Source organism: Convolutriloba macropyga, chromosome 9 (assembly GCF_964194025.1).
Source record: "Convolutriloba macropyga chromosome 9, txConMacr16.3, whole genome shotgun sequence".
NCBI classification, from domain to species: Eukaryota; Metazoa; Xenacoelomorpha; order Acoela; family Convolutidae; genus Convolutriloba; species Convolutriloba macropyga.
In genome coordinates this window covers 62,268,057-62,289,329 of record NC_134476.1, presented here as the reverse complement: position 1 = coordinate 62,289,329, position 21,273 = coordinate 62,268,057, and the positions used below count along the sequence as shown (strand labels likewise).

The window sequence follows — 21,273 nt, the reverse complement described above, 5'->3', positions numbered from 1 at the left end:
CGAACCATTTTGGACACGTTTTTACCAATTTTCAAAAAAGTATCCGCGCTCGATGAGGCTTAACTTTTTCGATCACCGAACTTTGTTTTGGTCACCAAATCGTCAATTTTAGTCCGATTTTGCTCATTTTTTGTGGGCAAGCTCCACTTGAGCCATAGTTAGGGATAGAATAAAAAAATCGGGCACAGCGAACCATTTTGGACACGTTTTTACCAATTTTCAAAAAAGTATCCGCGCTCGATGAGGCTTAACTTTTTCGATCACCGAACTTTGTTTTGGTCACCAAATCGTCAATTTTAGTCCGATTTTGCTCATTTTTTGTGGGCAAGCTCCACTTGAGCCATAGTTGGGGATAGAATAAAAAAATCGGGCACAGCGAACCATTTTGGACACGTTTTTACCAATTTTCAAAAAAGTATCCGCGCTCGATGAGGCTTAACTTTTTCGATCACCGAACATGGTTTTGGTCACCAAATCGTCAATTTTAGTCCGATTTTGCTCATTTTTTGTGGGCAAGCTCCACTTGAGCCATAGTCGGGGATAGAATAAAAAAATCGGGCACAGCGAACCATTTTGGACACGTTTTTACCAATTTTCAAAAAAGTATCCGCGCTCGATGAGGCTTAACTTTTTCGATCACCGAACTTTGTTTTGGTCACCAAATCGTCAATTTTAGTCCGATTTTGCTCATTTTTTGTGGGCAAGCTCCACTTGAGCCATAGTTGGGGATAGAATAAAAAAATCGGGCACAGCGAACCATTTTGGACACGTTTTTACCAATTTTCAAAAAAGTATCCGCGCTCGATGAGGCTTAACTTTTTCGATCACCGAACATGGTTTTGGTCACCAAATCGTCAATTTTAGTCCGATTTTGCTCATTTTTTGTGGGCAAGCTCCACTTGAGCCATAGTCGGGGATAGAATAAAAAAATCGGGCACAGCGAACCATTTTGGACACGTTTTTACCAATTTTCAAAAAAGTATCCGCGCTCGATGAGGCTTAACTTTTTCGATCACCGAACTTTGTTTTGGTCACCAAATCGTCAATTTTAGTCCGATTTTGCTCATTTTTTGTGGGCAAGCTCCACTTGAGCCATAGTTAGGGATAGAATAAAAAAATCGGGCACAGCGAACCATTTTGGACACGTTTTTACCAATTTTCAAAAAAGTATCCGCGCTCGATGAGGCTTAACTTTTTCGATCACCGAACTTTGTTTTGGTCACCAAATCGTCAATTTTAGTCCGATTTTGCTCATTTTTTGTGGGCAAGCTCCACTTGAGCCATAGTTGGGGATAGAATAAAAAAATCGGGCACAGCGAACCATTTTGGACACGTTTTTACCAATTTTCAAAAAAGTATCCGCGCTCGATGAGGCTTAACTTTTTCGATCACCGAACATGGTTTTGGTCACCAAATCGTCAATTTTAGTCCGATTTTGCTCATTTTTTGTGGGCAAGCTCCACTTGAGCCATAGTCGGGGATAGAATAAAAAAATCGGGCACAGCGAACCATTTTGGACACGTTTTTACCAATTTTCAAAAAAGTATCCGCGCTCGATGAGGCTTAACTTTTTCGATCACCGAACTTTGTTTTGGTCACCAAATCGTCAATTTTAGTCCGATTTTGCTCATTTTTTGTGGGCAAGCTCCACTTGAGCCATAGTTGGGGATAGAATAAAAAAATCGGGCACAGCGAACCATTTTGGACACGTTTTTACCAATTTTCAAAAAAGTATCCGCGCTCGATGAGGCTTAACTTTTTCGATCACCGAACATGGTTTTGGTCACCAAATCGTCAATTTTAGTCCGATTTTGCTCATTTTTTGTGGGCAAGCTCCACTTGAGCCATAGTCGGGGATAGAATAAAAAAATCGGGCACAGCGAACCATTTTGGACACGTTTTTACCAATTTTCAAAAAAGTATCCGCGCTCGATGAGGCTTAACTTTTTCGATCACCGAACTTTGTTTTGGTCACCAAATCGTCAATTTTAGTCCGATTTTGCTCATTTTTTGTGGGCAAGCTCCACTTGAGCCATAGTTGGGGATAGAATAAAAAAATCGGGCACAGCGAACCATTTTGGACACGTTTTTACCAATTTTCAAAAAAGTATCCGCGCTCGATGAGGCTTAACTTTTTCGATCACCGAACATGGTTTTGGTCACCAAATCGTCAATTTTAGTCCGATTTTGCTCATTTTTTGTGGGCAAGCTCCACTTGAGCCATAGTCGGGGATAGAATAAAAAAATCGGGCACAGCGAACCATTTTGGACACGTTTTTACCAATTTTCAAAAAAGTATCCGCGCTCGATGAGGCTTAACTTTTTCGATCACCGAACTTTGTTTTGGTCACCAAATCGTCAATTTTAGTCCGATTTTGCTCATTTTTTGTGGGCAAGCTCCACTTGAGCCATAGTTGGGGATAGAATAAAAAAATCGGGCACAGCGAACCATTTTGGACACGTTTTTACCAATTTTCAAAAAAGTATCCGCGCTCGATGAGGCTTAACTTTTTCGATCACCGAACATGGTTTTGGTCACCAAATCGTCAATTTTAGTCCGATTTTGCTCATTTTTTGTGGGCAAGCTCCACTTGAGCCATAGTCGGGGATAGAATAAAAAAATCGGGCACAGCGAACCATTTTGGACACGTTTTTACCAATTTTCAAAAAAGTATCCGCGCTCGATGAGGCTTAACTTTTTCGATCACCGAACTTGGTTTTGGTCACCAAATCGTCAATTTTAGTCCGATTTTGCTCATTTTTTGTGGGCAAGCTCCACTTGAGCCATGGTTGGGGATAAAATAAAAAAATCGGGCACAGCGAACCATTTTGGACACGTTTTTACCGATTTTCAAAAAAGTATCCGCGCTCGATGAGGCTTAACTTTTTCGATCACCGAGGCTTTTGGAGGCTCTAAAATGTGTAGATATCAAATATTATTATTCTGTGAGGCTTTAATACTCAAAAGAAAAAGCCTACAACACCTGGTGTTCCCAAGCGGTCACCCATCCAAGTACTAACCAGGCCCAATGTTGCTTAACTTCGGTGATCGGACGAGAACCGGTGCATTCAACATGGTATGGTCGTAGGCATTTGCGTAAGTGGGAGCGAATTTATATACAACAGCATTGTATTGTAGTCTTATATTCATATATAGGATTACTTTAACTGGCCGCCTTGCGGTTTGCAAAATAGTCACTTAATACATGCAAATTTAGCCACTGTTGTGTTATAATTTATGCAATTCGTAGCCATACAGTGTATCATGACCAACGCACAAACTTTTTGCTTCCAACCATCCACAATACAGTGGAACGGCCCCAAAACAAAGGAGAGATGAATTGGGTCCCAGGAACCTGCTCAACCGGACATTGAACCGGAAGCATGACTTCAGTGGGTTTAGGCCGGTACTTGGGAAAATCATAGCTGAATTGCTTTTAGCCTAATTGTTGTGATAAACTTATTAAATAGGTAAGTATCAACTCTATTTGATAAGTTTTATTTGAATGCACTCTGCGTTAGCGGAGTGCAGCCTAAAGAATGGAACTAAGCGATTTGCACTAACTTAAAAGTTAGTTTAATAAAGGGAAACTTTGCAATTAGTATTGATGTTTCCGAGAGCGTTCCAAATATCAAATACACAGTAAGCACAAGCGGGGGAACAATTAGAATGGCCTATACAAGTATGTGGGGTGTGTTTGGAGCAATGGTTATCGCTGAAATTGTCATTTACAAAAAGTATCCGCGCTCGATGAGGCTTAACTTTTTCGATCACCGAACTTTGTTTTGGTCACCAAATCGTCAATTTTAGTCCGATTTTGCTCATTTTTTGTGGGCAAGCTCCACTTGAGCCATAGTTGGGGATAGAATAAAAAAATCGGGCACAGCGAACCATTTTGGACACGTTTTTACCAATTTTCAAAAAAGTATCCGCGCTCGATGAGGCTTAACTTTTTCGATCACCGAACATGGTTTTGGTCACCAAATCGTCAATTTTAGTCCGATTTTGCTCATTTTTTGTGGGCAAGCTCCACTTGAGCCATAGTCGGGGATAGAATAAAAAAATCGGGCACAGCGAACCATTTTGGACACGTTTTTACCAATTTTCAAAAAAGTATCCGCGCTCGATGAGGCTTAACTTTTTCGATCACCGAACTTTGTTTTGGTCACCAAATCGTCAATTTTAGTCCGATTTTGCTCATTTTTTGTGGGCAAGCTCCACTTGAGCCATAGTTGGGGATAGAATAAAAAAATCGGGCACAGCGAACCATTTTGGACACGTTTTTACCAATTTTCAAAAAAGTATCCGCGCTCGATGAGGCTTAACTTTTTCGATCACCGAACATGGTTTTGGTCACCAAATCGTCAATTTTAGTCCGATTTTGCTCATTTTTTGTGGGCAAGCTCCACTTGAGCCATAGTCGGGGATAGAATAAAAAAATCGGGCACAGCGAACCATTTTGGACACGTTTTTACCAATTTTCAAAAAAGTATCCGCGCTCGATGAGGCTTAACTTTTTCGATCACCGAACTTTGTTTTGGTCACCAAATCGTCAATTTTAGTCCGATTTTGCTCATTTTTTGTGGGCAAGCTCCACTTGAGCCATAGTTGGGGATAGAATAAAAAAATCGGGCACAGCGAACCATTTTGGACACGTTTTTACCAATTTTCAAAAAAGTATCCGCGCTCGATGAGGCTTAACTTTTTCGATCACCGAACATGGTTTTGGTCACCAAATCGTCAATTTTAGTCCGATTTTGCTCATTTTTTGTGGGCAAGCTCCACTTGAGCCATGGTTGGGGATAAAATAAAAAAATCGGGCACAGCGAACCATTTTGGACACGTTTTTACCGATTTTCAAAAAAGTATCCGCGCTCGATGAGGCTTAACTTTTTCGATCACCGAGGCTTTTGGAGGCTCTAAAATGTGTAGATATCAAATATTATTATTCTGTGAGGCTTTAATACTCAAAAGAAAAAGCCTACAACACCTGGTGTTCCCAAGCGGTCACCCATCCAAGTACTAACCAGGCCCAATGTTGCTTAACTTCGGTGATCGGACGAGAACCGGTGCATTCAACATGGTATGGTCGTAGGCATTTGCGTAAGTGGGAGCGAATTTATATACAACAGCATTGTATTGTAGTCTTATATTCATATATAGGATTACTTTAACTGGCCGCCTTGCGGTTTGCAAAATAGTCACTTAATACATGCAAATTTAGCCACTGTTGTGTTATAATTTATGCAATTCGTAGCCATACAGTGTATCATGACCAACGCACAAACTTTTTGCTTCCAACCATCCACAATACAGTGGAACGGCCCCAAAACAAAGGAGAGATGAATTGGGTCCCAGGAACCTGCTCAACCGGACATTGAACCGGAAGCATGACTTCAGTGGGTTTAGGGCGGTACTTGGGAAAATCATAGCTGAATTGCTTTTAGCCTAATTGTTGTGATAAACTTATTAAATAGGTAAGTATCAACTCTATTTGATAAGTTTTATTTGAATGCACTCTGAGTTAGCGGAGTGCAGCCTAAAGAATGGAACTAAGCGATTTGCACTAACTTAAAAGTTAGTTTAATAAAGGGAAACTTTGCAATTAGTATTGATGTTTCCGAGAGCGTTCCAAATATCAAATACACAGTAAGCACAAGCGGGGGAACAATTAGAATGGCCTATACAAGTATGTGGGGTGTGTTTGGAGCAATGGTTATCGCTGAAATTGTCATTTACAAAAAGTATCCGCGCTCGATGAGGCTTAACTTTGTCGATCACCGAACTTTGTTTTGGTCACCAAATCGTCAATTTTAGTCCGATTTTGCTCATTTTTTGTGGGCAAGCTCCACTTGAGCCATAGTCGGGGATAGAATAAAAAAATCGGGCACAGCGAACCATTTTGGACACGTTTTTACCAATTTTCAAAAAAGTATCCGCGCTCGATGAGGCTTAACTTTTTCGATCACCGAACTTTGTTTTGGTCACCAAATCGTCAATTTTAGTCCGATTTTGCTCATTTTTTGTGGGCAAGCTCCACTTGAGCCATAGTTGGGGATAGAATAAAAAAATCGGGCACAGCGAACCATTTTGGACACGTTTTTACCAATTTTCAAAAAAGTATCCGCGCTCGATGAGGCTTAACTTTTTCGATCACCGAACATGGTTTTGGTCACCAAATCGTCAATTTTAGTCCGATTTTGCTCATTTTTTGTGGGCAAGCTCCACTTGAGCCATAGTCGGGGATAGAATAAAAAAATCGGGCACAGCGAACCATTTTGGACACGTTTTTACCAATTTTCAAAAAAGTATCCGCGCTCGATGAGGCTTAACTTTTTCGATCACCGAACTTTGTTTTGGTCACCAAATCGTCAATTTTAGTCCGATTTTGCTCATTTTTTGTGGGCAAGCTCCACTTGAGCCATAGTTGGGGATAGAATAAAAAAATCGGGCACAGCGAACCATTTTGGACACGTTTTTACCAATTTTCAAAAAAGTATCCGCGCTCGATGAGGCTTAACTTTTTCGATCACCGAACATGGTTTTGGTCACCAAATCGTCAATTTTAGTCCGATTTTGCTCATTTTTTGTGGGCAAGCTCCACTTGAGCCATGGTTGGGGATAAAATAAAAAAATCGGGCACAGCGAACCATTTTGGACACGTTTTTACCGATTTTCAAAAAAGTATCCGCGCTCGATGAGGCTTAACTTTTTCGATCACCGAGGCTTTTGGAGGCTCTAAAATGTGTAGATATCAAATATTATTATTCTGTGAGGCTTTAATACTCAAAAGAAAAAGCCTACAACACCTGGTGTTCCCAAGCGGTCACCCATCCAAGTACTAACCAGGCCCAATGTTGCTTAACTTCGGTGATCGGACGAGAACCGGTGCATTCAACATGGTATGGTCGTAGGCATTTGCGTAAGTGGGAGCGAATTTATATACAACAGCATTGTATTGTAGTCTTATATTCATATATAGGATTACTTTAACTGGCCGCCTTGCGGTTTGCAAAATAGTCACTTAATACATGCAAATTTAGCCACTGTTGTGTTATAATTTATGCAATTCGTAGCCATACAGTGTATCATGACCAACGCACAAACTTTTTGCTTCCAACCATCCACAATACAGTGGAACGGCCCCAAAACAAAGGAGAGATGAATTGGGTCCCAGGAACCTGCTCAACCGGACATTGAACCGGAAGCATGACTTCAGTGGGTTTAGGCCGGTACTTGGGAAAATCATAGCTGAATTGCTTTTAGCCTAATTGTTGTGATAAACTTATTAAATAGGTAAGTATCAACTCTATTTGATAAGTTTTATTTGAATGCACTCTGCGTTAGCGGAGTGCAGCCTAAAGAATGGAACTAAGCGATTTGCACTAACTTAAAAGTTAGTTTAATAAAGGGAAACTTTGCAATTAGTATTGATGTTTCCGAGAGCGTTCCAAATATCAAATACACAGTAAGCACAAGCGGGGGAACAATTAGAATGGCCTATACAAGTATGTGGGGTGTGTTTGGAGCAATGGTTATCGCTGAAATTGTCATTTACAAAAAGTATCCGCGCTCGATGAGGCTTAACTTTGTCGATCACCGAACTTTGTTTTGGTCACCAAATCGTCAATTTTAGTCCGATTTTGCTCATTTTTTGTGGGCAAGCTCCACTTGAGCCATAGTCGGGGATAGAATAAAAAAATCGGGCACAGCGAACCATTTTGGACACGTTTTTACCAATTTTCAAAAAAGTATCCGCGCTCGATGAGGCTTAACTTTTTCGATCACCGAACTTTGTTTTGGTCACCAAATCGTCAATTTTAGTCCGATTTTGCTCATTTTTTGTGGGCAAGCTCCACTTGAGCCATAGTTGGGGATAGAATAAAAAAATCGGGCACAGCGAACCATTTTGGACACGTTTTTACCAATTTTCAAAAAAGTATCCGCGCTCGATGAGGCTTAACTTTTTCGATCACCGAACATGGTTTTGGTCACCAAATCGTCAATTTTAGTCCGATTTTGCTCATTTTTTGTGGGCAAGCTCCACTTGAGCCATAGTCGGGGATAGAATAAAAAAATCGGGCACAGCGAACCATTTTGGACACGTTTTTACCAATTTTCAAAAAAGTATCCGCGCTCGATGAGGCTTAACTTTTTCGATCACCGAACATGGTTTTGGTCACCAAATCGTCAATTTTAGTCCGATTTTGCTCATTTTTTGTGGGCAAGCTCCACTTGAGCCATAGTTGGGGATAGAATAAAAAAATCGGGCACAGCGAACCATTTTGGACACGTTTTTACCAATTTTCAAAAAAGTATCCGCGCTCGATGAGGCTTAACTTTTTCGATCACCGAACTTGGTTTTGGTCACCAAATCGTCAATTTTAGTCCGATTTTGCTCATTTTTTGTGGGCAAGCTCCACTTGAGCCATGGTTGGGGATAAAATAAAAAAATCGGGCACAGCGAACCATTTTGGACACGTTTTTACCGATTTTCAAAAAAGTATCCGCGCTCGATGAGGCTTAACTTTTTCGATCACCGAACATGGTTTTGGTCACCAAATCGTCAATTTTAGTCCGATTTTGCTCATTTTTTGTGGGCAAGCTCCACTTGAGCCATAGTTGGGGATAGAATAAAAAAATCGGGCACAGCGAACCATTTTGGACACGTTTTTACCAATTTTCAAAAAAGTATCCGCGCTCGATGAGGCTTAACTTTTTCGATCACCGAACTTGGTTTTGGTCACCAAATCGTCAATTTTAGTCCGATTTTGCTCATTTTTTGTGGGCAAGCTCCACTTGAGCCATGGTTGGGGATAAAATAAAAAAATCGGGCACAGCGAACCATTTTGGACACGTTTTTACCGATTTTCAAAAAAGTATCCGCGCTCGATGAGGCTTAACTTTTTCGATCACCGAGGCTTTTGGAGGCTCTAAAATGTGTAGATATCAAATATTATTATTCTGTGAGGCTTTAATACTCAAAAGAAAAAGCCTACAACACCTGGTGTTCCCAAGCGGTCACCCATCCAAGTACTAACCAGGCCCAATGTTGCTTAACTTCGGTGATCGGACGAGAACCGGTGCATTCAACATGGTATGGTCGTAGGCATTTGCGTAAGTGGGAGCGAATTTATATACAACAGCATTGTATTGTAGTCTTATATTCATATATAGGATTACTTTAACTGGCCGCCTTGCGGTTTGCAAAATAGTCACTTAATACATGCAAATTTAGCCACTGTTGTGTTATAATTTATGCAATTCGTAGCCATACAGTGTATCATGACCAACGCACAAACTTTTTGCTTCCAACCATCCACAATACAGTGGAACGGCCCCAAAACAAAGGAGAGATGAATTGGGTCCCAGGAACCTGCTCAACCGGACATTGAACCGGAAGCATGACTTCAGTGGGTTTAGGCCGGTACTTGGGAAAATCATAGCTGAATTGCTTTTAGCCTAATTGTTGTGATAAACTTATTAAATAGGTAAGTATCAACTCTATTTGATAAGTTTTATTTGAATGCACTCTGCGTTAGCGGAGTGCAGCCTAAAGAATGGAACTAAGCGATTTGCACTAACTTAAAAGTTAGTTTAATAAAGGGAAACTTTGCAATTAGTATTGATGTTTCCGAGAGCGTTCCAAATATCAAATACACAGTAAGCACAAGCGGGGGAACAATTAGAATGGCCTATACAAGTATGTGGGGTGTGTTTGGAGCAATGGTTATCGCTGAAATTGTCATTTACAAAAAGTATCCGCGCTCGATGAGGCTTAACTTTGTCGATCACCGAACTTTGTTTTGGTCACCAAATCGTCAATTTTAGTCCGATTTTGCTCATTTTTTGTGGGCAAGCTCCACTTGAGCCATAGTCGGGGATAGAATAAAAAAATCGGGCACAGCGAACCATTTTGGACACGTTTTTACCAATTTTCAAAAAAGTATCCGCGCTCGATGAGGCTTAACTTTTTCGATCACCGAACTTTGTTTTGGTCACCAAATCGTCAATTTTAGTCCGATTTTGCTCATTTTTTGTGGGCAAGCTCCACTTGAGCCATAGTTGGGGATAGAATAAAAAAATCGGGCACAGCGAACCATTTTGGACACGTTTTTACCAATTTTCAAAAAAGTATCCGCGCTCGATGAGGCTTAACTTTTTCGATCACCGAACATGGTTTTGGTCACCAAATCGTCAATTTTAGTCCGATTTTGCTCATTTTTTGTGGGCAAGCTCCACTTGAGCCATAGTCGGGGATAGAATAAAAAAATCGGGCACAGCGAACCATTTTGGACACGTTTTTACCAATTTTCAAAAAAGTATCCGCGCTCGATGAGGCTTAACTTTTTCGATCACCGAACATGGTTTTGGTCACCAAATCGTCAATTTTAGTCCGATTTTGCTCATTTTTTGTGGGCAAGCTCCACTTGAGCCATAGTTGGGGATAGAATAAAAAAATCGGGCACAGCGAACCATTTTGGACACGTTTTTACCAATTTTCAAAAAAGTATCCGCGCTCGATGAGGCTTAACTTTTTCGATCACCGAACTTGGTTTTGGTCACCAAATCGTCAATTTTAGTCCGATTTTGCTCATTTTTTGTGGGCAAGCTCCACTTGAGCCATGGTTGGGGATAAAATAAAAAAATCGGGCACAGCGAACCATTTTGGACACGTTTTTACCGATTTTCAAAAAAGTATCCGCGCTCGATGAGGCTTAACTTTTTCGATCACCGAGGCTTTTGGAGGCTCTAAAATGTGTAGATATCAAATATTATTATTCTGTGAGGCTTTAATACTCAAAAGAAAAAGCCTACAACACCTGGTGTTCCCAAGCGGTCACCCATCCAAGTACTAACCAGGCCCAATGTTGCTTAACTTCGGTGATCGGACGAGAACCGGTGCATTCAACATGGTATGGTCGTAGGCATTTGCGTAAGTGGGAGCGAATTTATATACAACAGCATTGTATTGTAGTCTTATATTCATATATAGGATTACTTTAACTGGCCGCCTTGCGGTTTGCAAAATAGTCACTTAATACATGCAAATTTAGCCACTGTTGTGTTATAATTTATGCAATTCGTAGCCATACAGTGTATCATGACCAACGCACAAACTTTTTGCTTCCAACCATCCACAATACAGTGGAACGGCCCCAAAACAAAGGAGAGATGAATTGGGTCCCAGGAACCTGCTCAACCGGACATTGAACCGGAAGCATGACTTCAGTGGGTTTAGGCCGGTACTTGGGAAAATCATAGCTGAATTGCTTTTAGCCTAATTGTTGTGATAAACTTATTAAATAGGTAAGTATCAACTCTATTTGATAAGTTTTATTTGAATGCACTCTGCGTTAGCGGAGTGCAGCCTAAAGAATGGAACTAAGCGATTTGCACTAACTTAAAAGTTAGTTTAATAAAGGGAAACTTTGCAATTAGTATTGATGTTTCCGAGAGCGTTCCAAATATCAAATACACAGTAAGCACAAGCGGGGGAACAATTAGAATGGCCTATACAAGTATGTGGGGTGTGTTTGGAGCAATGGTTATCGCTGAAATTGTCATTTACAAAAAGTATCCGCGCTCGATGAGGCTTAACTTTGTCGATCACCGAACTTTGTTTTGGTCACCAAATCGTCAATTTTAGTCCGATTTTGCTCATTTTTTGTGGGCAAGCTCCACTTGAGCCATAGTCGGGGATAGAATAAAAAAATCGGGCACAGCGAACCATTTTGGACACGTTTTTACCAATTTTCAAAAAAGTATCCGCGCTCGATGAGGCTTAACTTTTTCGATCACCGAACTTTGTTTTGGTCACCAAATCGTCAATTTTAGTCCGATTTTGCTCATTTTTTGTGGGCAAGCTCCACTTGAGCCATAGTTGGGGATAGAATAAAAAAATCGGGCACAGCGAACCATTTTGGACACGTTTTTACCAATTTTCAAAAAAGTATCCGCGCTCGATGAGGCTTAACTTTTTCGATCACCGAACATGGTTTTGGTCACCAAATCGTCAATTTTAGTCCGATTTTGCTCATTTTTTGTGGGCAAGCTCCACTTGAGCCATAGTCGGGGATAGAATAAAAAAATCGGGCACAGCGAACCATTTTGGACACGTTTTTACCAATTTTCAAAAAAGTATCCGCGCTCGATGAGGCTTAACTTTTTCGATCACCGAACATGGTTTTGGTCACCAAATCGTCAATTTTAGTCCGATTTTGCTCATTTTTTGTGGGCAAGCTCCACTTGAGCCATAGTTGGGGATAGAATAAAAAAATCGGGCACAGCGAACCATTTTGGACACGTTTTTACCAATTTTCAAAAAAGTATCCGCGCTCGATGAGGCTTAACTTTTTCGATCACCGAACTTGGTTTTGGTCACCAAATCGTCAATTTTAGTCCGATTTTGCTCATTTTTTGTGGGCAAGCTCCACTTGAGCCATGGTTGGGGATAAAATAAAAAAATCGGGCACAGCGAACCATTTTGGACACGTTTTTACCGATTTTCAAAAAAGTATCCGCGCTCGATGAGGCTTAACTTTTTCGATCACCGAGGCTTTTGGAGGCTCTAAAATGTGTAGATATCAAATATTATTATTCTGTGAGGCTTTAATACTCAAAAGAAAAAGCCTACAACACCTGGTGTTCCCAAGCGGTCACCCATCCAAGTACTAACCAGGCCCAATGTTGCTTAACTTCGGTGATCGGACGAGAACCGGTGCATTCAACATGGTATGGTCGTAGGCATTTGCGTAAGTGGGAGCGAATTTATATACAACAGCATTGTATTGTAGTCTTATATTCATATATAGGATTACTTTAACTGGCCGCCTTGCGGTTTGCAAAATAGTCACTTAATACATGCAAATTTAGCCACTGTTGTGTTATAATTTATGCAATTCGTAGCCATACAGTGTATCATGACCAACGCACAAACTTTTTGCTTCCAACCATCCACAATACAGTGGAACGGCCCCAAAACAAAGGAGAGATGAATTGGGTCCCAGGAACCTGCTCAACCGGACATTGAACCGGAAGCATGACTTCAGTGGGTTTAGGCCGGTACTTGGGAAAATCATAGCTGAATTGCTTTTAGCCTAATTGTTGTGATAAACTTATTAAATAGGTAAGTATCAACTCTATTTGATAAGTTTTATTTGAATGCACTCTGCGTTAGCGGAGTGCAGCCTAAAGAATGGAACTAAGCGATTTGCACTAACTTAAAAGTTAGTTTAATAAAGGGAAACTTTGCAATTAGTATTGATGTTTCCGAGAGCGTTCCAAATATCAAATACACAGTAAGCACAAGCGGGGGAACAATTAGAATGGCCTATACAAGTATGTGGGGTGTGTTTGGAGCAATGGTTATCGCTGAAATTGTCATTTACAAAAAGTATCCGCGCTCGATGAGGCTTAACTTTTTCGATCACCGAACTTTGTTTTGGTCACCAAATCGTCAATTTTAGTCCGATTTTGCTCATTTTTTGTGGGCAAGCTCCACTTGAGCCATAGTTGGGGATAGAATAAAAAAATCGGGCACAGCGAACCATTTTGGACACGTTTTTACCAATTTTCAAAAAAGTATCCGCGCTCGATGAGGCTTAACTTTTTCGATCACCGAACATGGTTTTGGTCACCAAATCGTCAATTTTAGTCCGATTTTGCTCATTTTTTGTGGGCAAGCTCCACTTGAGCCATAGTCGGGGATAGAATAAAAAAATCGGGCACAGCGAACCATTTTGGACACGTTTTTACCAATTTTCAAAAAAGTATCCGCGCTCGATGAGGCTTAACTTTTTCGATCACCGAACTTTGTTTTGGTCACCAAATCGTCAATTTTAGTCCGATTTTGCTCATTTTTTGTGGGCAAGCTCCACTTGAGCCATAGTTGGGGATAGAATAAAAAAATCGGGCACAGCGAACCATTTTGGACACGTTTTTACCAATTTTCAAAAAAGTATCCGCGCTCGATGAGGCTTAACTTTTTCGATCACCGAACTTGGTTTTGGTCACCAAATCGTCAATTTTAGTCCGATTTTGCTCATTTTTTGTGGGCAAGCTCCACTTGAGCCATGGTTGGGGATAAAATAAAAAAATCGGGCACAGCGAACCATTTTGGACACGTTTTTACCGATTTTCAAAAAAGTATCCGCGCTCGATGAGGCTTAACTTTTTCGATCACCGAGGCTTTTGGAGGCTCTAAAATGTGTAGATATCAAATATTATTATTCTGTGAGGCTTTAATACTCAAAAGAAAAAGCCTACAACACCTGGTGTTCCCAAGCGGTCACCCATCCAAGTACTAACCAGGCCCAATGTTGCTTAACTTCGGTGATCGGACGAGAACCGGTGCATTCAACATGGTATGGTCGTAGGCATTTGCGTAAGTGGGAGCGAATTTATATACAACAGCATTGTATTGTAGTCTTATATTCATATATAGGATTACTTTAACTGGCCGCCTTGCGGTTTGCAAAATAGTCACTTAATACATGCAAATTTAGCCACTGTTGTGTTATAATTTATGCAATTCGTAGCCATACAGTGTATCATGACCAACGCACAAACTTTTTGCTTCCAACCATCCACAATACAGTGGAACGGCCCCAAAACAAAGGAGAGATGAATTGGGTCCCAGGAACCTGCTCAACCGGACATTGAACCGGAAGCATGACTTCAGTGGGTTTAGGCCGGTACTTGGGAAAATCATAGCTGAATTGCTTTTAGCCTAATTGTTGTGATAAACTTATTAAATAGGTAAGTATCAACTCTATTTGATAAGTTTTATTTGAATGCACTCTGCGTTAGCGGAGTGCAGCCTAAAGAATGGAACTAAGCGATTTGCACTAACTTAAAAGTTAGTTTAATAAAGGGAAACTTTGCAATTAGTATTGATGTTTCCGAGAGCGTTCCAAATATCAAATACACAGTAAGCACAAGCGGGGGAACAATTAGAATGGCCTATACAAGTATGTGGGGTGTGTTTGGAGCAATGGTTATCGCTGAAATTGTCATTTACAAAAAGTATCCGCGCTCGATGAGGCTTAACTTTTTCGATCACCGAACTTTGTTTTGGTCACCAAATCGTCAATTTTAGTCCGATTTTGCTCATTTTTTGTGGGCAAGCTCCACTTGAGCCATAGTTGGGGATAGAATAAAAAAATCGGGCACAGCGAACCATTTTGGACACGTTTTTACCAATTTTCAAAAAAGTATCCGCGCTCGATGAGGCTTAACTTTTTCGATCACCGAACATGGTTTTGGTCACCAAATCGTCAATTTTAGTCCGATTTTGCTCATTTTTTGTGGGCAAGCTCCACTTGAGCCATAGTCGGGGATAGAATAAAAAAATCGGGCACAGCGAACCATTTTGGACACGTTTTTACCAATTTTCAAAAAAGTATCCGCGCTCGATGAGGCTTAACTTTTTCGATCACCGAACTTTGTTTTGGTCACCAAATCGTCAATTTTAGTCCGATTTTGCTCATTTTTTGTGGGCAAGCTCCACTTGAGCCATAGTTGGGGATAGAATAAAAAAATCGGGCACAGCGAACCATTTTGGACACGTTTTTACCAATTTTCAAAAAAGTATCCGCGCTCGATGAGGCTTAACTTTTTCGATCACCGAACATGGTTTTGGTCACCAAATCGTCAATTTTAGTCCGATTTTGCTCATTTTTTGTGGGCAAGCTCCACTTGAGCCATAGTCGGGGATAGAATAAAAAAATCGGGCACAGCGAACCATTTTGGACACGTTTTTACCAATTTTCAAAAAAGTATCCGCGCTCGATGAGGCTTAACTTTTTCGATCACCGAACTTTGTTTTGGTCACCAAATCGTCAATTTTAGTCCGATTTTGCTCATTTTTTGTGGGCAAGCTCCACTTGAGCCATAGTCGGGGATAGAATAAAAAAATCGGGCACAGCGAACCATTTTGGACACGTTTTTACCAATTTTCAAAAAAGTATCCGCGCTCGATGAGGCTTAACTTTTTCGATCACCGAACTTTGTTTTGGTCACCAAATCGTCAATTTTAGTCCGATTTTGCTCATTTTTTGTGGGCAAGCTCCACTTGAGCCATAGTTGGGGATAGAATAAAAAAATCGGGCACAGCGAACCATTTTGGACACGTTTTTACCAATTTTCAAAAAAGTATCCGCGCTCGATGAGGCTTAACTTTTTCGATCACCGAACTTTGTTTTGGTCACCAAATCGTCAATTTTAGTCCGATTTTGCTCATTTTTTGTGGGCAAGCTCCACTTGAGCCATAGTTGGGGATAGAATAAAAAAATCGGGCACAGCGAACCATTTTGGACACGTTTTTACCAATTTTCAAAAAAGTATCCGCGCTCGATGAGGCTTAACTTTTTCGATCACCGAACATGGTTTTGGTCACCAAATCGTCAATTTTAGTCCGATTTTGCTCATTTTTTGTGGGCAAGCTCCACTTGAGCCATAGTCGGGGATAGAATAAAAAAATCGGGCACAGCGAACCATTTTGGACACGTTTTTACCAATTTTCAAAAAAGTATCCGCGCTCGATGAGGCTTAACTTTTTCGATCACCGAACTTTGTTTTGGTCACCAAATCGTCAATTTTAGTCCGATTTTGCTCATTTTTTGTGGGCAAGCTCCACTTGAGCCATAGTTGGGGATAGAATAAAAAAATCGGGCACAGCGAACCATTTTGGACACGTTTTTACCAATTTTCAAAAAAGTATCCGCGCTCGATGAGGCTTAACTTTTTCGATCACCGAACATGGTTTTGGTCACCAAATCGTCAATTTTAGTCCGATTTTGCTCATTTTTTGTGGGCAAGCTCCACTTGAGCCATAGTCGGGGATAGAATAAAAAAATCGGGCACAGCGAACCATTTTGGACACGTTTTTACCAATTTTCAAAAAAGTATCCGCGCTCGATGAGGCTTAACTTTTTCGATCACCGAACTTTGTTTTGGTCACCAAATCGTCAATTTTAGTCCGATTTTGCTCATTTTTTGTGGGCAAGCTCCACTTGAGCCATAGTTGGGGATAGAATAAAAAAATCGGGCACAGCGAACCATTTTGGACACGTTTTTACCAATTTTCAAAAAAGTATCCGCGCTCGATGAGGCTTAACTTTTTCGATCACCGAACATGGTTTTGGTCACCAAATCGTCAATTTTAGTCCGATTTTGCTCAATTTTTGTGGGCAAGCTCCACTTGAGCCATAGTCGGGGATAGAATAAAAAAATCGGGCACAGCGAACCATTTTGGACACGTTTTTACCAATTTTCAAAAAAGTATCCGCGCTCGATGAGGCTTAACTTTTTCGATCACCGAACTTGGTTTTGGTCACCAAATCGTCAATTTTAGTCCGATTTTGCTCATTTTTTGTGGGCAAGCTCCACTTGAGCCATGGTTGGGGATAAAATAAAAAAATCGGGCACAGCGAACCATTTTGGACACGTTTTTACCGATTTTCAAAAAAGTATCCGCGCTCGATGAGGCTTAACTTTTTCGATCACCGAGGCTTTTGGAGGCTCTAAAATGTGTAGATATCAAATATTATTATTCTGTGAGGCTTTAATACTCAAAAGAAAAAGCCTACAACACCTGGTGTTCCCAAGCGGTCACCCATCCAAGTACTAACCAGGCCCAATGTTGCTTAACTTCGGTGATCGGACGAGAACCGGTGCATTCAACATGGTATGGTCGTAGGCATTTGCGTAAGTGGGAGCGAATTTATATACAACAGCATTGTATTGTAGTCTTATATTCATATATAGGATTACTTTAACTGGCCGCCTTGCGGTTTGCAAAATAGTCACTTAATACATGCAAATTTAGCCACTGTTGTGTTATAATTTATGCAATTCGTAGCCATACAGTGTATCATGACCAACGCACAAACTTTTTGCTTCCAACCATCCACAATACAGTGGAACGGCCCCAAAACAAAGGAGAGATGAATTGGGTCCCAGGAACCTGCTCAACCGGACATTGAACCGGAAGCATGACTTCAGTGGGTTTAGGCCGGTACTTGGGAAAATCATAGCTGAATTGCTTTTAGCCTAATTGTTGTGATAAACTTATTAAATAGGTAAGTATCAACTCTATTTGATAAGTTTTATTTGAATGCACTCTGCGTTAGCGGAGTGCAGCCTAAAGAATGGAACTAAGCGATTTGCACTAACTTAAAAGTTAGTTTAATAAAGGGAAACTTTGCAATTAGTATTGATGTTTCCGAGAGCGTTCCAAATATCAAATACACAGTAAGCACAAGCGGGGGAACAATTAGAATGGCCTATACAAGTATGTGGGGTGTGTTTGGAGCAATGGTTATCGCTGAAATTGTCATTTACAAAAAGTATCCGCGCTCGATGAGGCTTAACTTTGTCGATCACCGAACTTTGTTTTGGTCACCAAATCGTCAATTTTAGTCCGATTTTGCTCATTTTTTGTGGGCAAGCTCCACTTGAGCCATAGTTGGGGATAGAATAAAAAAATCGGGCACAGCGAACCATTTTGGACACGTTTTTACCAATTTTCAAAAAAGTATCCGCGCTCGATGAGGCTTAACTTTTTCGATCACCGAACATGGTTTTGGTCACCAAATCGTCAATTTTAGTCCGATTTTGCTCATTTTTTGTGGGCAAGCTCCACTTGAGCCATAGTCGGGGATAGAATAAAAAAATCGGGCACAGCGAACCATTTTGGACACGTTTTTACCAATTTTCAAAAAAGTATCCGCGCTCGATGAGGCTTAACTTTTTCGATCACCGAACTTTGTTTTGGTCACCAAATCGTCAATTTTAGTCCGATTTTGCTCATTTTTTGTGGGCAAGCTCCACTTGAGCCATAGTTGGGGATAGAATAAAAAAATCGGGCACAGCGAACCATTTTGGACACGTTTTTACCAATTTTCAAAAAAGTATCCGCGCTCGATGAGGCTTAACTTTTTCGATCACCGAACATGGTTTTGGTCACCAAATCGTCAATTTTAGTCCGATTTTGCTCATTTTTTGTGGGCAAGCTCCACTTGAGCCATGGTTGGGGATAAAATAAAAAAATCGGGCACAGCGAACCATTTTGGACACGTTTTTACCGATTTTCAAAAAAGTATCCGCGCTCGATGAGGCTTAACTTTTTCGATCACCGAGGCTTTTGGAGGCTCTAAAATGTGTAGATATCAAATATTATTATTCTGTGAGGCTTTAATACTCAAAAGAAAAAGCCTACAACACCTGGTGTTCCCAAGCGGTCACCCATCCAAGTACTAACCAGGCCCAATGTTGCTTAACTTCGGTGATCGGACGAGAACCGGTGCATTCAACATGGTATGGTCGTAGGCATTTGCGTAAGTGGGAGCGAATTTATATACAACAGCATTGTATTGTAGTCTTATATTCATATATAGGATTACTTTAACTGGCCGCCTTGCGGTTTGCAAAATAGTCACTTAATACATGCAAATTTAGCCACTGTTGTGTTATAATTTATGCAATTCGTAGCCATACAGTGTATCATGACCAACGCACAAACTTTTTGCTTCCAACCATCCACAATACAGTGGAACGGCCCCAAAACAAAGGAGAGATGAATTGGGTCCCAGGAACCTGCTCAACCGGACATTGAACCGGAAGCATGACTTCAGTGGGTTTAGGCCGGTACTTGGGAAAATCATAGCTGAATTGCTTTTAGCCTAATTGTTGTGATAAACTTATTAAATAGGTAAGTATCAACTCTATTTGATAAGTTTTATTTGAATGCACTCTGCGTTAGCGGAGTGCAGCCTAAAGAATGGAACTAAGCGATTTGCACTAACTTAAAAGTTAGTTTAATAAAGGGAAACTTTGCAATTAGTATTGATGTTTCCGAGAGCGTTCCAAATATCAAATACACAGTAAGCACAAGCGGGGGAACAATTAGAATGGCCTATACAAGTATGTGGGGTGTGTTTGGAGCAATGGTTATCGCTGAAATTGTCATTTACAAAAAGTATCCGCGCTCGATGAGGCTTAACTTTTTCGATCACCGAACTTTGTTTTGGTCACCAAATCGTCAATTTTAGTCCGATTTTGCTCATTTTTTGTGGGCAAGCTCCACTTGAGCCATAGTTGGGGATAGAATAAAAAAATCGGGCACAGCGAACCATTTTGGACACGTTTTTACCAATTTTCAAAAAAGTATCCGCGCTCGATGAGGCTTAACTTTTTCGATCACCGAACATGGTTTTGGTCACCAAATCGTCAATTTTAGTCCGATTTTGCTCATTTTTTGTGGGCAAGCTCCACTTGAGCCATAGTCGGGGATAGAATAAAAAAATCGGGCACAGCGAACCATTTTGGACACGTTTTTACCAATTTTCAAAAAAGTATCCGCGCTCGATGAGGCTTAACTTTTTCGATCACCGAACTTTGTTTTGGTCACCAAATCGTCAATTTTAGTCCGATTTTGCTCATTTTTTGTGGGCAAGCTCCACTTGAGCCATAGTTGGGGATAGAATAAAAAAATCGGGCACAGCGAACCATTTTGGACACGTTTTTACCAATTTTCAAAAAAGTATCCGCGCTCGATGAGGCTTAACTTTTTCGATCACCGAACATGGTTTTGGTCACCAAATCGTCAATTTTAGTCCGATTTTGCTCATTTTTTGTGGGCAAGCTCCACTTGAGCCATGGTTGGGGATAAAATAAAAAAATCGGGCACAGCGAACCATTTTGGACACGTTTTTACCGATTTTCAAAAAAGTATCCGCGCTCGATGAGGCTTAACTTTTTCGATCACCGAGGCTTTTGGAGGCTCTAAAATGTGTAGATATCAAATATTATTATTCTGTGAGGCTTTAATACTCAAAAGAAAAAGCCTACAACACCTGGTGTTCCCAAGCGGTCACCCATCCAAGTACTAACCAGGCCCAATGTTGCTTAACTTCGGTGATCGGACGAGAACCGGTGCATTCAACATGGTATGGTCGTAGGCATTTGCGTAAGTGGGAGCGAATTTATATACAACAGCATTGTATTGTAGTCTTATATTCATATATAGGATTACTTTAACTGGCCGCCTTGCGGTTTGCAAAATAGTCACTTAATACATGCAAATTTAGCCACTGTTGTGTTATAATTTATGCAATTCGTAGCCATACAGTGTATCATGACCAACGCACAAACTTTTTGCTTCCAACCATCCACAATACAGTGGAACGGCCCCAAAACAAAGGAGAGATGAATTGGGTCCCAGGAACCTGCTCAACCGGACATTGAACCGGAAGCATGACTTCAGTGGG

At 40.7% G+C, this 21,273-nt stretch overlaps 1 protein-coding gene and 10 non-coding genes across 11 annotated transcripts in view; 1 reads left to right on the top strand and 10 right to left on the bottom strand.

Annotated features, from left to right (window-relative positions):
• LOC142345923 (ATP-dependent RNA helicase DHX8-like) overlaps positions 1-21,273 on the top strand; it is a 468,212-nt gene that overhangs the window by 2,822 nt on the left and 444,117 nt on the right. The window lies entirely within an intron of this gene.
• On the bottom strand, positions 2,973-3,091 carry LOC142347477 (5S ribosomal RNA). The gene has a single exon (XR_012760467.1). It is a non-coding gene; the product is annotated as a 5S ribosomal RNA (ribosomal RNA).
• Positions 4,980-5,098, bottom strand: LOC142347475 (5S ribosomal RNA). The gene has a single exon (XR_012760465.1). It is a non-coding gene; the product is annotated as a 5S ribosomal RNA (ribosomal RNA).
• Positions 6,799-6,917, bottom strand: LOC142347474 (5S ribosomal RNA). The gene has a single exon (XR_012760464.1). It is a non-coding gene; the product is annotated as a 5S ribosomal RNA (ribosomal RNA).
• Positions 8,994-9,112, bottom strand: LOC142347473 (5S ribosomal RNA). The gene has a single exon (XR_012760463.1). It is a non-coding gene; the product is annotated as a 5S ribosomal RNA (ribosomal RNA).
• Positions 10,813-10,931, bottom strand: LOC142347472 (5S ribosomal RNA). Its single transcript, XR_012760462.1, has one exon. It is a non-coding gene; the product is annotated as a 5S ribosomal RNA (ribosomal RNA).
• Positions 12,632-12,750, bottom strand: LOC142347471 (5S ribosomal RNA). The gene has a single exon (XR_012760461.1). It is a non-coding gene; the product is annotated as a 5S ribosomal RNA (ribosomal RNA).
• Positions 14,263-14,381, bottom strand: LOC142347470 (5S ribosomal RNA). The gene has a single exon (XR_012760460.1). It is a non-coding gene; the product is annotated as a 5S ribosomal RNA (ribosomal RNA).
• LOC142347469 (5S ribosomal RNA) lies at positions 17,586-17,704 on the bottom strand. The gene has a single exon (XR_012760459.1). It is a non-coding gene; the product is annotated as a 5S ribosomal RNA (ribosomal RNA).
• LOC142347467 (5S ribosomal RNA) lies at positions 19,217-19,335 on the bottom strand. The gene has a single exon (XR_012760458.1). It is a non-coding gene; the product is annotated as a 5S ribosomal RNA (ribosomal RNA).
• On the bottom strand, positions 20,848-20,966 carry LOC142347466 (5S ribosomal RNA). The gene has a single exon (XR_012760457.1). It is a non-coding gene; the product is annotated as a 5S ribosomal RNA (ribosomal RNA).